The 12,535-nt window shown below is 43.3% G+C and overlaps 1 long non-coding RNA gene across 1 annotated transcript; it reads right to left on the bottom strand.

Moving 5' to 3' along the window:
* Nucleotides 1–2,225: 2,225 nt before the first annotated feature.
* Nucleotides 2,226–12,209, bottom strand: LOC135984558 (uncharacterized). The gene is made up of 3 exons (XR_010605656.1): nucleotides 12,075–12,209; nucleotides 2,772–2,859; nucleotides 2,226–2,342 (listed from the first exon to the last, which is right to left on the bottom strand). It is a non-coding gene; the product is annotated as an uncharacterized LOC135984558 (long non-coding RNA).
* Between the last annotated feature and the right edge of the window lie 326 nt (nucleotides 12,210–12,535).

Below are 12,535 nucleotides of genomic sequence, written 5' to 3'. Positions count from 1 at the left end.
TATTTCAAACAACCGAGAATGGTCTTCTATCTGTTTTCAGTGTTTTTTTCATTTATTCATCTTGGTTAGATAGTTAATATTGTCTTTTCTTCCTGTGTGAGCTAACCTCCATCTTTCCACTCCCTCCATGACAAGCATGAATACCAATCACTTATCCTACTGTTCGGACTAACAAGGAAGAAAATTTAACTATATTAAGCTGATTCATTATTTTATTATGTCCTTCACCCCCTTGCTCTTGGCACTGAATATCAAAGCAAGGTTTTGATCATTCCATCTTGCTTCAGATTACCTCAGAGATGCTGTTAGCACAAGATGAACACAACCTCTCTTGCTATATTATTTCATTATAACTCCTAATGCTGTGGCAGTGCAGCCAGCCAGCAGGTGACCTCCTGTGATTAGCCTGCAGATTTCCAGGGAAATCTGGACAAATCTTGGTGCTTTTAAGAATTCAGAGTTTGTTTCTCCACATTAAATTCACCACACAATGACCAACGGTGCCAGCAGACTTGACGAGCCGTGTGGCGTGCAGACCTTGCTGGGAACCATGGTTTTTTTGGGAACCGGTGCAGTTTTGCTCGGGACTTGTCACTCGGATGTCTGAGAGAAGCACGCTCTCTCCTGGGAGCGCTGGCCCAAATCTCCATGACAACAGATTTGGGATGGAGACTTGGCATACTGGGTGTCAGGAGGTCACGGCAGCAAAAAAAAATGTATTGGGGGTAAAAGAGCAGCTGGGAAAGAGGTTAAGGGGCAGCTTGCAGCACTTTCAATCATACTGACGTTTGGGTTCACTGGCTCCATGCGCTGGGGCTTTTAAAACAATTTTGTGAGAAGTGATGGCCATAGAGAATCAACCTAGTCAGATCCTGTATATTTCTATCTGTTATTACTTTTTTATTACTGAAATGGAGAATACAGAGAGCAAAAATACATTTTTTGCCCCACAGACCTTGTGATCTAAATTCAGGACGCGAGACAAGAAGCAGCCTGGTAGACGGACAAAAGCCAACAGTACTGAGTCCAGCTCCTTAGGATCCATTTTCCAAAGTAAGTAATTTTTAGCTTGGTTTTCTAAGGAACTGAGGCTGTGTAATTGCGGCGGCTGCCTGTCCTCCTGTCTGCCTCCCCACCCTGCAAAGACTCCTGAAGCTGTCAGGCTATTTTTACGAAATCCGCCACAGAAGTAGCAGTCACAAAGATATTTACCTCCTAAATAAAATGCTGGTGAATGGGCAGGGCTGAGGGTACTGCAGGGCTGCCCTGAAGGAGGAGAGGAAAGGGTAGCGCAGCCCTGCATCGCTCCGCTACCTGAACAGCGTGTGCATGCTGGCATCGGGCAGCACACACAGAGCTCTGAACCCGCTGGAGCATATGCTGCCTCTTGAATTGCCAAAAATATAGAGGCATGAGAGCAAGATGAAGCACTGCAGTGAGGAATTAGTGAAAAGGTGAGGTACAGCTGAAGGAAACGAGGGAAGGAGTAAGGGAAAGGGAGGAGATTGGCCAGTGTTGGATGAGAGCAAGGGCAGAGGTGATGAGGAGGTGACTCGAATGATCGTGTGTGGGAGGATATGGGGGGACACACGAAATGATCCACGAGGACCTAGATTCTGTCCACAGAACACCTACTTGGAAATAACATTTTTTGCGCGTGACACAACTGTGTGCCTGGGAAAGCTGCTGGGCTGAAAAACATGGCAAGCAGGTCCCTAATTTGCGCGGAGGAGAGTCACAACACAGTGAACAGCAAATCGACACCCGCCCTGTTGGTAAGGAAAACCTTCAAGGAAAGCTGAGCCTATTGTTCATGGAAACTCTCCATCTCCCTCCTGGGGTCAATGATAAAACTGCTGAGCAGCATAAATGCAGTGGAAGCATTTTGGAAAGTGCACTGAGCGCTCCCTGCAAAGCCGCTGCACCTGGGTCGTGTGCTCCCAGCTTTCCTCCTGCTCCACGTGCACACATGCAGCTCACTGACACGCTCATCCAGGCTGCAAATGCTCCCGGGCATCTGCTTCTGCCAAAGACAAAGGGAGATTTCCCACAGGTATGTCAGCCACATTTAGCAGTTATGAAAAGACAAATAAACCATAAATATTTTATATTGTATTCTGAGCGCCTTTGTTCTCACGCGTTCTACAAGAAAGCAGTCAGTGCGATGCTCGTTGCTGTAAGGCAGCCTTGAATCATGACAGACAGCCGCCTGTCACCACGGCTGCCACCGTGCAGTCCCTGCTCATCCTGCCGTTCCCAGTGCATTCCTCATTAGGCCATGCTTTCGTCTAATAAGTGCTAATTCTTTTTCTTTTACACGTCTTCTTAATGTGACATACGGACTAGGAAAACCATAAGAACAGCAAAGAAAAGTTCATCTTTGGTTAGCTGATTCTGAACAGCAGTGATATTGCATACAAAGTAAGTCCAAATTCACAGTTATTTTGAGCAATTTCATGAGAGGCAGTTGTATTTCATACGAATAATTGGTAGTGGGATTAAAAAATACTGACAGGTAAAAATTACTTAGTTCATTGCATGGGGTAGAGGTTCATAGAGAACACTTTATTCAAGACTATTGCTTTACTCCATCATGCAAGAAAAATAGCTCTGTCTAAGGTTAAGTTTTACATTTCTGGGTTTTGCATTCATTTTTGCATGCAAAATACTTGTCAGACTATGCTCCAGAGAGTGCCATGCACTGTCAAATCATTTGTTATCCCCAAATAATTTAATCTGATCATATGGAAACCATGCTGAACTCCAGAAACCTGGATGCCATACGAGCAGGCTGCCAGTCAGGGCAAACCAAAGACATTCTGTCCTTGGGGTGGGAAAGGTACACAGTTGGCACGAGCTCTAAAAAAGAAAAAAAAAAAAAATCAGCATCAGGAAGTGTCTTGGCCAAGAGGAACTTGGCAGAACAGTATTTTAGCTTTGCTGAGGGACTGTGTATGCCCATTGAAATGGTAACAGCTGTGGAGGAAGGGCAGAATGCGTGGATAGAATGCAGTTTTATGGCAGCGCTGCTTAGTCAGGGAAAGGGGCTCCGAAGGGAGCTGATGCAGCCAGCTGGCTGGCTGATGAATGGAGTAACGATTGTGGAAGAGATCAAAAAGCTAACGAGGGCTCCATCGTCCCCCATAACGGCAGCAGTAGGAATTTCTGGGGATTAGGGAAGCTCGCAGTTGAAGTATATAGGTGTTATTTCAGGAAATATTGAGAGCTTTTTGGATTCTTAGTCATTAAAAATTAATTTGATCTCACGAGCAAGCCAACGCAATGACAAAACTAAAAATAAATCTGAAATTCAGCAGGAATTAATGGGAAACAGAGAGAATACTGTGCTTTTTTTCACAAAATGAGGGCAGAAATATTTTGTACTGGGATGATGGATTCCCACTGGGTTCAGCCTTATGGAGTTGCTCTCTGTGCAGAGCACAACAAAGGCTGCTTTTACTCTGAAATGTGGTGTGCAGCAAAAATAGCTCTTAAAGAAATGTATTGATTCTTTGCTCAGGTTACTGCATTTTTTGTTTCACCTTTACTGAACTTCAGGAAATTTACTCATTTTTCCTTTACTTACCACAGTTACTGAACCACAGTAACTATAGAGATGTTGCCAGCTGATCAATTACAAAAAGTAAATTAAAGTAATTTCAAACCCTGTACCCCTCCTTGAACTCCTCTTGGTAATTTCCAGTGTTTTTACCCGCTTACAACCTAAAAATGTTCTTCCTTTCCCTTTTCCCAGTCTTTGAAAAAGCTGTACAAACAGTGGGGAAATGACTTCAGCAAAGCCATAAAATTGATTGTAGAGTCGCTATATCAAACGCCTTCCAAAACACAGAGAAATACATTTTTTCTCTTATGTTTTCTAATATCGTCACGGGTGTTACATCAGTACTACAACAACGGGCAAGGCAGTTCCAGGGAACATTGCAATTTTCAGCTGGCAATGGTCCTTCTGGTGTGTATTACCTTTTGAGATGCTTTTCTGGCATCTAACAGCTGCCTTCAAGAAGATTTACATGCTATTTTAGTTTGTTTAATTTCTCTTCACAGTTAATGTGCCTTTGTAATTGCCGTGTGGAGTTCATTAACTGCACCAGAAGATGGCAGCAATGGAAACCGCTTTCGTGCCCTCCATTCATAAATTACGTTTCATGCTGAGCAGCAATCAGTGATATGATGGCATCAGTCAATGTTTAAAAATTGCTTTAAAAAAACCAAAACAAAACAAGAAAAGAGTTTTCAAAGCAGCAGTCTTCACTGTTGTAGGCACTGAAAGACGTTAAAAAAGATTGGAAACATGGGAGGAGCTACGTGCTCCCTTCCTGGGACTTGAAGGTCATTTTTCCCATGCCTCAGTTACAAAGATCAGGGATAGAGATGTCAATAAATAAAATAATTGCAAGGCATGACTTTCTCAGGCTACCATAACCGGAAGATTCTTAAAGTAGCCTAAACTGATTTGATCTTCATGGCATGAAACAAAAAGCATTTGACTCTGGAGCAGAGGAGGACTGGGGAGATTCTTCAGAGAAATCATAAAGATCAGAAATATGTTTTGGGGCTGCTGGGTCTTGACTCCTGTCACTGGTTCAGTGAGAAAAGGCACTGGGAGTAAGTTGTTTATTTAACTGTTTTTATAACACATGTGAAGGAATATGTAGAGCCAGGCAGAGTGTTTCCTTAGGAGGAATGAGTGTTTATACAGGCAAATTAACATACATATTTCCCACAGGACACAAGCATTATTAGACGTGTTATGAGCTTTGTCAGCAACCGCTGAGGAAAAAAAGAATCTTATTTACCCTTCTCAATATGGACCAGTCTTCAGGGCAATACAGCTGCTAGACTTATTTACACAGGTGCTTGTGTTACAGCCAGGATTTATAATGTATGATAAATGCAAAAGTATCTCAGCTTCAGTTAGAAGCTTTTGCTCCCAGAATATTAGTGGATTTTGTTGTTGTCGCTGTTGTCGTTGTTGTTTTTATTGCCCAGAATAAAATGACCTTCCCCGCTGGGGGTGGTGTTTGTGTGCCGCTGAGCAGAAGCAGCAGCAAAGCTGGGGGCCACGGCAAAGCCCCGGTGCTGCACTGGGCTCCGCAGGACAGCGATGGCAGCACCAGCACCTGGACACACCAGATGGCAAAGATGCTCTGATACGTCCACAGCTTTCAGCACAGCTGGGAGAACCCCAGGCATGTGTCCCCATGAAAGGTTAGGAGGCGAAGGTTGCCGGTTATGTGCTCTCCTGCAAGGGAATTTGTGCAGTGAGAAAAGACACAGCCTGTCATCAGGTTTCTTGTTGAATTTGGGGGTGTAAGTTGTCTTGTTGTCTTTGTGAATGAACAGGAACTCTCGTCTTGGAGAAATACCTGCTTCCATCATCAATGTATCCTCAGCAGAAAAGTCTGTAATACCTGAAGCTTTGGCTAATTGTTTGTTTTAATGAGAGAGATGACAAAGTTCATGGAAGTAAACCCATCCTGCGTTGCACTGTCTTCATTAGTGAGAAATTAGTTGTGACTACTGGAAACAAATGATGTTGTGAGGTTTTATGGGGCTTGCTTGAGTTAGAAAGGCTAATATTTCCAGTAGTACATGGGGTTTGTAGCTACAAGCACTTCAATCATGGCAGAGAATTCAAAGCAATTTTGCCTTCTGAAAATTAAAGATCCACAACCCTCAAGGTGTAATGAGTTCCACTGCAAGAAAATATTACTAATACTGCTTGGAGATGTCCCCTGTGCAAACCAGGTCAGTGATTATTTTGATGTAAAGCAACCTGGTCTAAAAGAAGTGCAGATCAAAAGAAATCTCCTTAAGTTATATAAAACCCTGTAATTATGAGGTTAGTTAATTTGCAGAACAAAAGATCACAACCTCTGGGTTTGTTCATAGTTTAATATATTCTGTGTCTCAGAGCACATGAGGAAGATGGACTTTTGCACCTCTAATTGTTCCTGTGGTTAGCCTGTATGAGGAGTGCCTTGTTTTAAACACCTCAGATGTAATCATGTCCTATTACTACCTGTGTCAAAAATTTTATTACAGGCTACAGTGAGTATTCATCCCACCTGGGTCTATAATAGTCTCATATGTGAATCTGTTTCTCTTCCTTATTTCTAGCTACTCAGCTGCACCAAAAGGCAGCCGGATTTACATTTTCAGCATGTTAATCTACTGCTCGTAAGATGTTTTCAAATAAAAAATTGAAAGGATGGTACATGCAACACCACTGGTATGTTGTTAATCTATAGGGTCTGCCTCATTCCTCTAGCCCTATTTATTTAACATATAAATAAACCAGAGACATTTAAAGAGATTTTAATAATCCTAGGTACAATTATGAATAGACAAATTCTGTGATGCAATAAGAGAGAAACAGTGCCTAACTGTTCTCTGAGCAGGTTTTCTTAACGCTGATAAAAAGGGCACGCAGCAGTGTGGTATCACACAGAAGCACAGAGGTCCTGGGCAGCAGCAGCCACGAGGGGCCTGTTCTGGTTTTATTTGCTCCATAGGCTTTGCCCTGCAAGAGGAGGAAAGGGCACCTGAAGGCTTGTGAGCTCCAACCCTGCCCCTGCTGCAGACTGGGTGCTGGCTGCCTTTTCAAATTGTAGCACACAGCCTCCTTGAAAAATGAGATGCCCTCTGGAATGCCTGAATTTAGATGCAGATCTATTATTCAGGTTAGAATAGTAATTAGCTCTTGCCAATGTCACCAGACAAAAGGGAGCTTTCTCTAGATTTAGTAGTGGAATCTAAAAAAAAACCAGAAACCCCACCAAAAACCACACAAATGGAAAACAATCCAAAAGAATTATCTTGCCCTTCCTTGTCGCTCGACCAAAGCAGAGTTCTCATAATCACAGCAGCTATATCTTCTACAATACTGCATTGTTTTATATCTTGTGATATCTTATCTTTTCCATTATTGCTTTGCTCATACTGTTTTCTGTTATGAGTCCACTGACCCTGTCCTAGAAATAGCAGGGATGGTAGCAGAGTGGAGCTGTCAGATGTCAGGAGACCCCTCGCCAGGCCTGATCCTGACCCCCACCCACCTGCGGGCTGATGTCCCAACCTGGCCTTGGCCCATCCTCATCCCCGTGAAGGTGCCTGACGGTTCCTCCTGCCAAAACAGCAGTAAAGGATTCAACGGAGCTTTGGTGCCAAACTCTTGGAGGATTCGGCTTCTAGTGACGTGACTGGGAGGTGTGGCGAGGTGCTGACATCAGTCTGGCTGCTTTGAGATGCTGACCTCAAGGCAGAGGAATGCTGCCTGTGCTACAGGCTGTGATTATCGCCTCCACCGAGCCAGCTCATGAGGCACTGCACCCATGGACACTTCCACTGCGTCTCTGCTACAATATTTGCGACAGCTCCATTGGATGTGCGTTTATGGGGCACTTCCAACCCCCTCAGGGATGTGGGGGCAGTCCCTCCTGTGCTGCTGCCTGCAGGGACAGCCATCAGAGGCGGTGGCACAGAGGCTGCAGGGGAATTCCTCGGTCTACAGACATGCAGTCTGTTTGAAAGATGCCATGTCCCTGTTCCCCTGTACATGACAAGGGTCAGGCAGGCAGTATTTTCCAGCTTCCATGGAACTTTTTCCATTTATATCTCCAGCTTCTGTGACAAAGTGAGCTGCTGGAGATGGATCTCCCATGTGGAGTCTTACACATCCAAACACTTGATACGAAACTGAAACAGGGCCACCTATTTCCCTCTTTTCTTCTTCTTCTTTTTTTTTTTTTTATAGTTTTTTCTTCCTCTTTCTTTCTTAATATCATTTTGCTGGGAATACTGAAATAGCACAAAGACAGCATGTTTCACCCACAGACCTCAACCCCAATGTGATTATATATGTCCAACAGCATGCATATGTGTATTTTCCAACACTTTCTCTTGGGAAAGGGTATGTACACAACACTTCTCATGATAAAACTCTGTTTTTCCTAAATCTGCAAAAATTGCTTGCGTGCCATAGGAAAACCTTGAAAGGATGGGGAGAGCAGATGTGCAATTAGACCGAGAGCCCGTACTGCCACGTCCTGGGGGCTGAAACACGCTTGAGAGCGGATGAGAGTTATGTGGCAGCCCAGCACGTCGGTGTGACAGGGCCGCTGAGCACGGGCCCAGACACAGGTGACAGAGCTGGGACACGCAGCACAAGCCACTGACGTGGCAAGAGTACTGTGGCTTGCCACGTGCCACTGAGTAGCTGGTTGTGAAAGAGACTGTTTAAACAAACTGCTGTGTATATTTCCATGCCAGTACCTGTCTGCCTGGATTCTTATTTTCAAACCGCAGCTCTTAAGCATATTTGAATGAGTCATTATTTTTGGCCAGCATTGACAGCAACTGGAAAATCTAAACATTATTGCCCTGTACATCTCCTGCGCTCCATAGATTTCACAGAAGAGCTCTGTATGTGTTGCATCCTATTTCTGTTCTGTTTACATCCTCTATTCTCTATTTTCATGTGAAAGCATTCTTGTTCTGCCAAGAAGGGCTCTCTGATTCCTGCTAGATGCATACATTTCTCCCCTCAATGCAAAAGCACCTCCAAATATTTGCTTGTTGAGCATATGGTGACTGCAGAATATTGGAGGAATGTTACAGACACCCTTGAGCAGAAACTGCCTCGTTTTGAGCCCAGTCAACCAGAGAGCAGTGGTTGGAGCCTCTAGGTAGCATGTCCAGCACTTCCAACGCCACTTGGAACTGATCGCCTCTCAGAAAACAAGTTGATAAAATCTTCCAGCATTGCGAAGATCTCAGCTCTTCTAAGTGTTTGATTAAGTCTGTGAAAGAGTAGGGCAGCAGGATGAGAGAGAGGGGAATCATGGTGGCTGTGGTGAGGGAAAAGGAAAGGGACATTGAACCCCTCAAGGGAGGAAAGGTTTGCCCAGATACAATGACACGCAAGAAGCTGTGGAGTGAGGCAAGACTTGGAGATGATGAATAGAGATGGGAAGGGAGAGCACAGTCATCCTGTGGGGAAGAGGGAGGCAGGAATGCAGAAGTATCTGGGTTGTGCCAGGACTTTGACCTTGAGGTACCACAAGGTGTACAGCCTGGTGTTTCCTAGCTTTGGCTTGGGAAGAATAAAAGCCGTGTAGCTGTCAGCTGTCTTGATATCACTGAACTAAACCAACTCTCCCTTCTTTGGAAATGACCTCTGCCACTCCTCTTGCTCAACCAGCTCTCTGTAAGCCAGCTCCTGAAACAATCTTTCCCCTCCAACAATTAACCACTCCTCATATTTCCAGTTTTCAATGTAAAGAGAAGCATGAAGTCTGCAGCTTATTCAGACTGCGGAGCATGGGCTTCGGCAGGTCCCAGCAGCTCCAGTGTGACGTGCAATGAGAAATCACCTTTCAAATAAGCAGCAATCAAGCAACAATCAAATAATCATCTTTCAAATAAGCAGCAGTTTCCACTGACGGAATGGAAATAGGGCTGCAATTACATGACAGCTGATAACAGCTTTATTGTTACATTTCCCTCCATTTCAAGAACAAATTTATGATTAAGAAATGACGCCTTTCGACATTCACTATTTGGGCAGCCTGGCAAATATATAAGCAACAAGTGGGTGACGAATCAACACAAAATGCGGATTTCTGACAGGAATTTCTTGTTCTTGGGAACAAGCTGCCTAATGTTGCCACTAATGACCAGGATACCAGAAACAAGGGGGTGTTAATTAAATTTAAAATTGCTATGTAAAGTGGGAGGTGATGTCTTTATAAAGGAGGTTTTAAATATTGCCTGGGAAGAACTGACCATGAGGTCTAAGCTGACAGAAATAAAGAAAAATTTAATAACCCACAGCAAAAGATCATGGACTTCGGGACTAACATGAATTTCAAGTCTAAACTAGGGAGCTAATGAACTGTAAATCATGGGGAGGAAGGAGATGTAGTACAGAATTAAGTAAACAAACTATTTCAGACAGGGTATTTCCAATTGACAGAGAAGCAGGAAAGCTATCGATGCTAGTGATGAGACTTCATCTGGAATACTGGGCACTTATGCTCAAAAAAGATGAATTCCCATGGGAACCACTGTAGAGGAAGACTTCAGGACTGGTCAGGAGATAAAAACCAATGGCATTAACGCCCCAATTTATGCTGCCCCACTTCAGGTACTTCACAAAGATGTATAAATTAGGAACACAGTCACCAGAGACTCCTGTAGTCAATGGAAAGACATGGGCATCTCCAGTCATTCAGCCTACCTGAGTTCTGACTTGGCTCCTAAATTAGATGTTTTGTTTGAATACTTCAAGCTACACAGGAAGAATATTGCCCTAGGGAATTTGCATGGTGCCCTGAAAAACAAAGCCTGAGAAAGGAACCAGCTGCTCCCAGAGTGTAAACACCACAGAAGAGGTGAAGGTCAGGTTCATCAGCAGGACAAACTGACAAACACTGGGCACAAATAAATTGTTCTGACAAACAGAAGGGCGATCTTTGGAAACAGCCTTCCATATGTAGATAGGGGAATAAGAAACTTGACTAGAATTAAATTGCAGCTGAATGAGTTAATTTAAGAGGCTATATGACGAACATAACTAGAATAGCAAATATTTGGACTGGCGAATATAAAAAGATCCCTTCTGTTCTTTTGTGCTACACTGTTTTATTTGGATTTTTGTTACCGAATACAAATGGGACTAATCCTTTATATCAGCATCAAAAGGTATGCCTTGCAAAATGATGTGTGTTTTGGCAAATAATTATTGGAAGGTGCTGCTGCCTTGTGGTTGTCCATCTGCATCAAGGGAAAGGATGGCAAAAATCTATTTCCTGGGACCAGAATTGCACAAGAGGAAAACAACCAAGAACAGCTCCAGCACTGAGCATCTGAGATACCCCCGTGTTACAGCATATCCCAGCAAACTGAGTGAAATGCTTGTGCTTCCCAAGTTGAGGGAGGCCCCTCTCTGAGAGATGGATAGATGCATGGCCAGGTGCTACTCAGCAGGAACACAAATGCTACGAACATGCTTCCAGTTGCCACTGGCACACATGGTGTGTGCCACAGTGTACACAACTGGTGGCAAGGTGGGCCAGTTTACTGTCCTTCCCCTTCATGACTGCTGCTGTAAGGGAAGACCATCACCCATGGGCCAGCCCCACGTGCAAGCCTGAAGTGCTTGGGACATGCAGTTAAAAATGTCCTAGCAAATACAAACATGGACTATCGATGGCAGCTGTGTATTGCCAAATGAGGTGGCAGAGCACAGCCAAGTGTCTGGCACACAGCTAGAAAAGGACACGGAAATTTGAGCGTGGAGGGGTTTTGGCTAACGCATTGGCAGAAATGAGATTTGGAGTATCATCTCCTGCTATTTAATCCTTCCTAATTTTCAGTGGAATGAGCCTTTATACACATTGCCCAAAAATAACGGGACAGAAAGAGAAATATCTGATTCTCCTACCACTGACACTGAATATTGGCTAACCAGTTGGGTCAACAGTGTTATAATTCAATATAAACATGTTTGCTAAGGGGAACGAGATGTGTACTCCTGATTATTGTATCACATGCTAGGGGAAAGGCTGTGCCATAGTCCTCTACTTCCATCTAACCCTGATATTTTGAAATTAATTGAGGGGGATAGAAGTCATTTAGAATTTTAGGTTTAAACTTGAGCCTGGGTCTAAAAAAAGGCACAAAACAAATATATTTTAAAAAACCACTTCATTTCAGAATAGCAGAAAATTGCTGATTTTCCTTGGTAATACTTCGTATTAACTTAGTGGTTGATATTAGGAAACACAAAATTTTGCGAAACAGGCAGAGAACCAAGTGAAGCAAGACGCAAAGTGACAACATGCAAGGCCTTAAGAGGCACGAAATACTTACTTTTACAACACAGTTTTACAACAGCACTGACATTCATTACTCAATAGAGACAATAAACTAGAGACAAATCTAGAGTCCCATACATTTTTCTTAACAAATTTTTTCACCCTTATCCCAGCAAAATCTTATTAGCTATTGTAAAATGTTTCAAGGGCTTGAGGTTTGACAAAGAGTCTTACCTTTCTTTTTCCATGGGTGCATGGTTGCTCTGCAATGCTGTTATTGTTAGGAATAATGTTTGTGGTCAGTTGCTATTGACAGTGACAGTCAAAGTTCAGGCAGTCAAATTTAGACATGAAATTAATAATGGCATATGTACCAGAGAGCTTAAGTGTGCGTTGTTTCTTCATGACTTGCCAGGAAAAATTCTTGCAAAGGTCCAAGAAAGTTTGGCATGAATAAGTCATAAACATGGAGTGAAGGATCTGCCTCAAGAAAAAGAGGTAAATACCAGCAGAATATGGATAAAATCAGCCGAAATATCTGGACTAGGAAAGCATCTGAACCCCACAGCTGTGGAAAGTCAGTGTAGTGTGTAACTGAGGATGTACTCAGCTGCATAAAATATAAGGTGTTTGATAAAGTCCACATATATTGTACTGAATAAATGTTTAAAGAGGATTGTAAATTCGAAACAGCA

This window comes from Caloenas nicobarica, chromosome 1, assembly GCF_036013445.1.
Source record: "Caloenas nicobarica isolate bCalNic1 chromosome 1, bCalNic1.hap1, whole genome shotgun sequence".
NCBI classification, from domain to species: Eukaryota; Metazoa; Chordata; class Aves; order Columbiformes; family Columbidae; genus Caloenas; species Caloenas nicobarica.
This window is presented reverse-complemented; position numbering and strand designations above follow the sequence as displayed.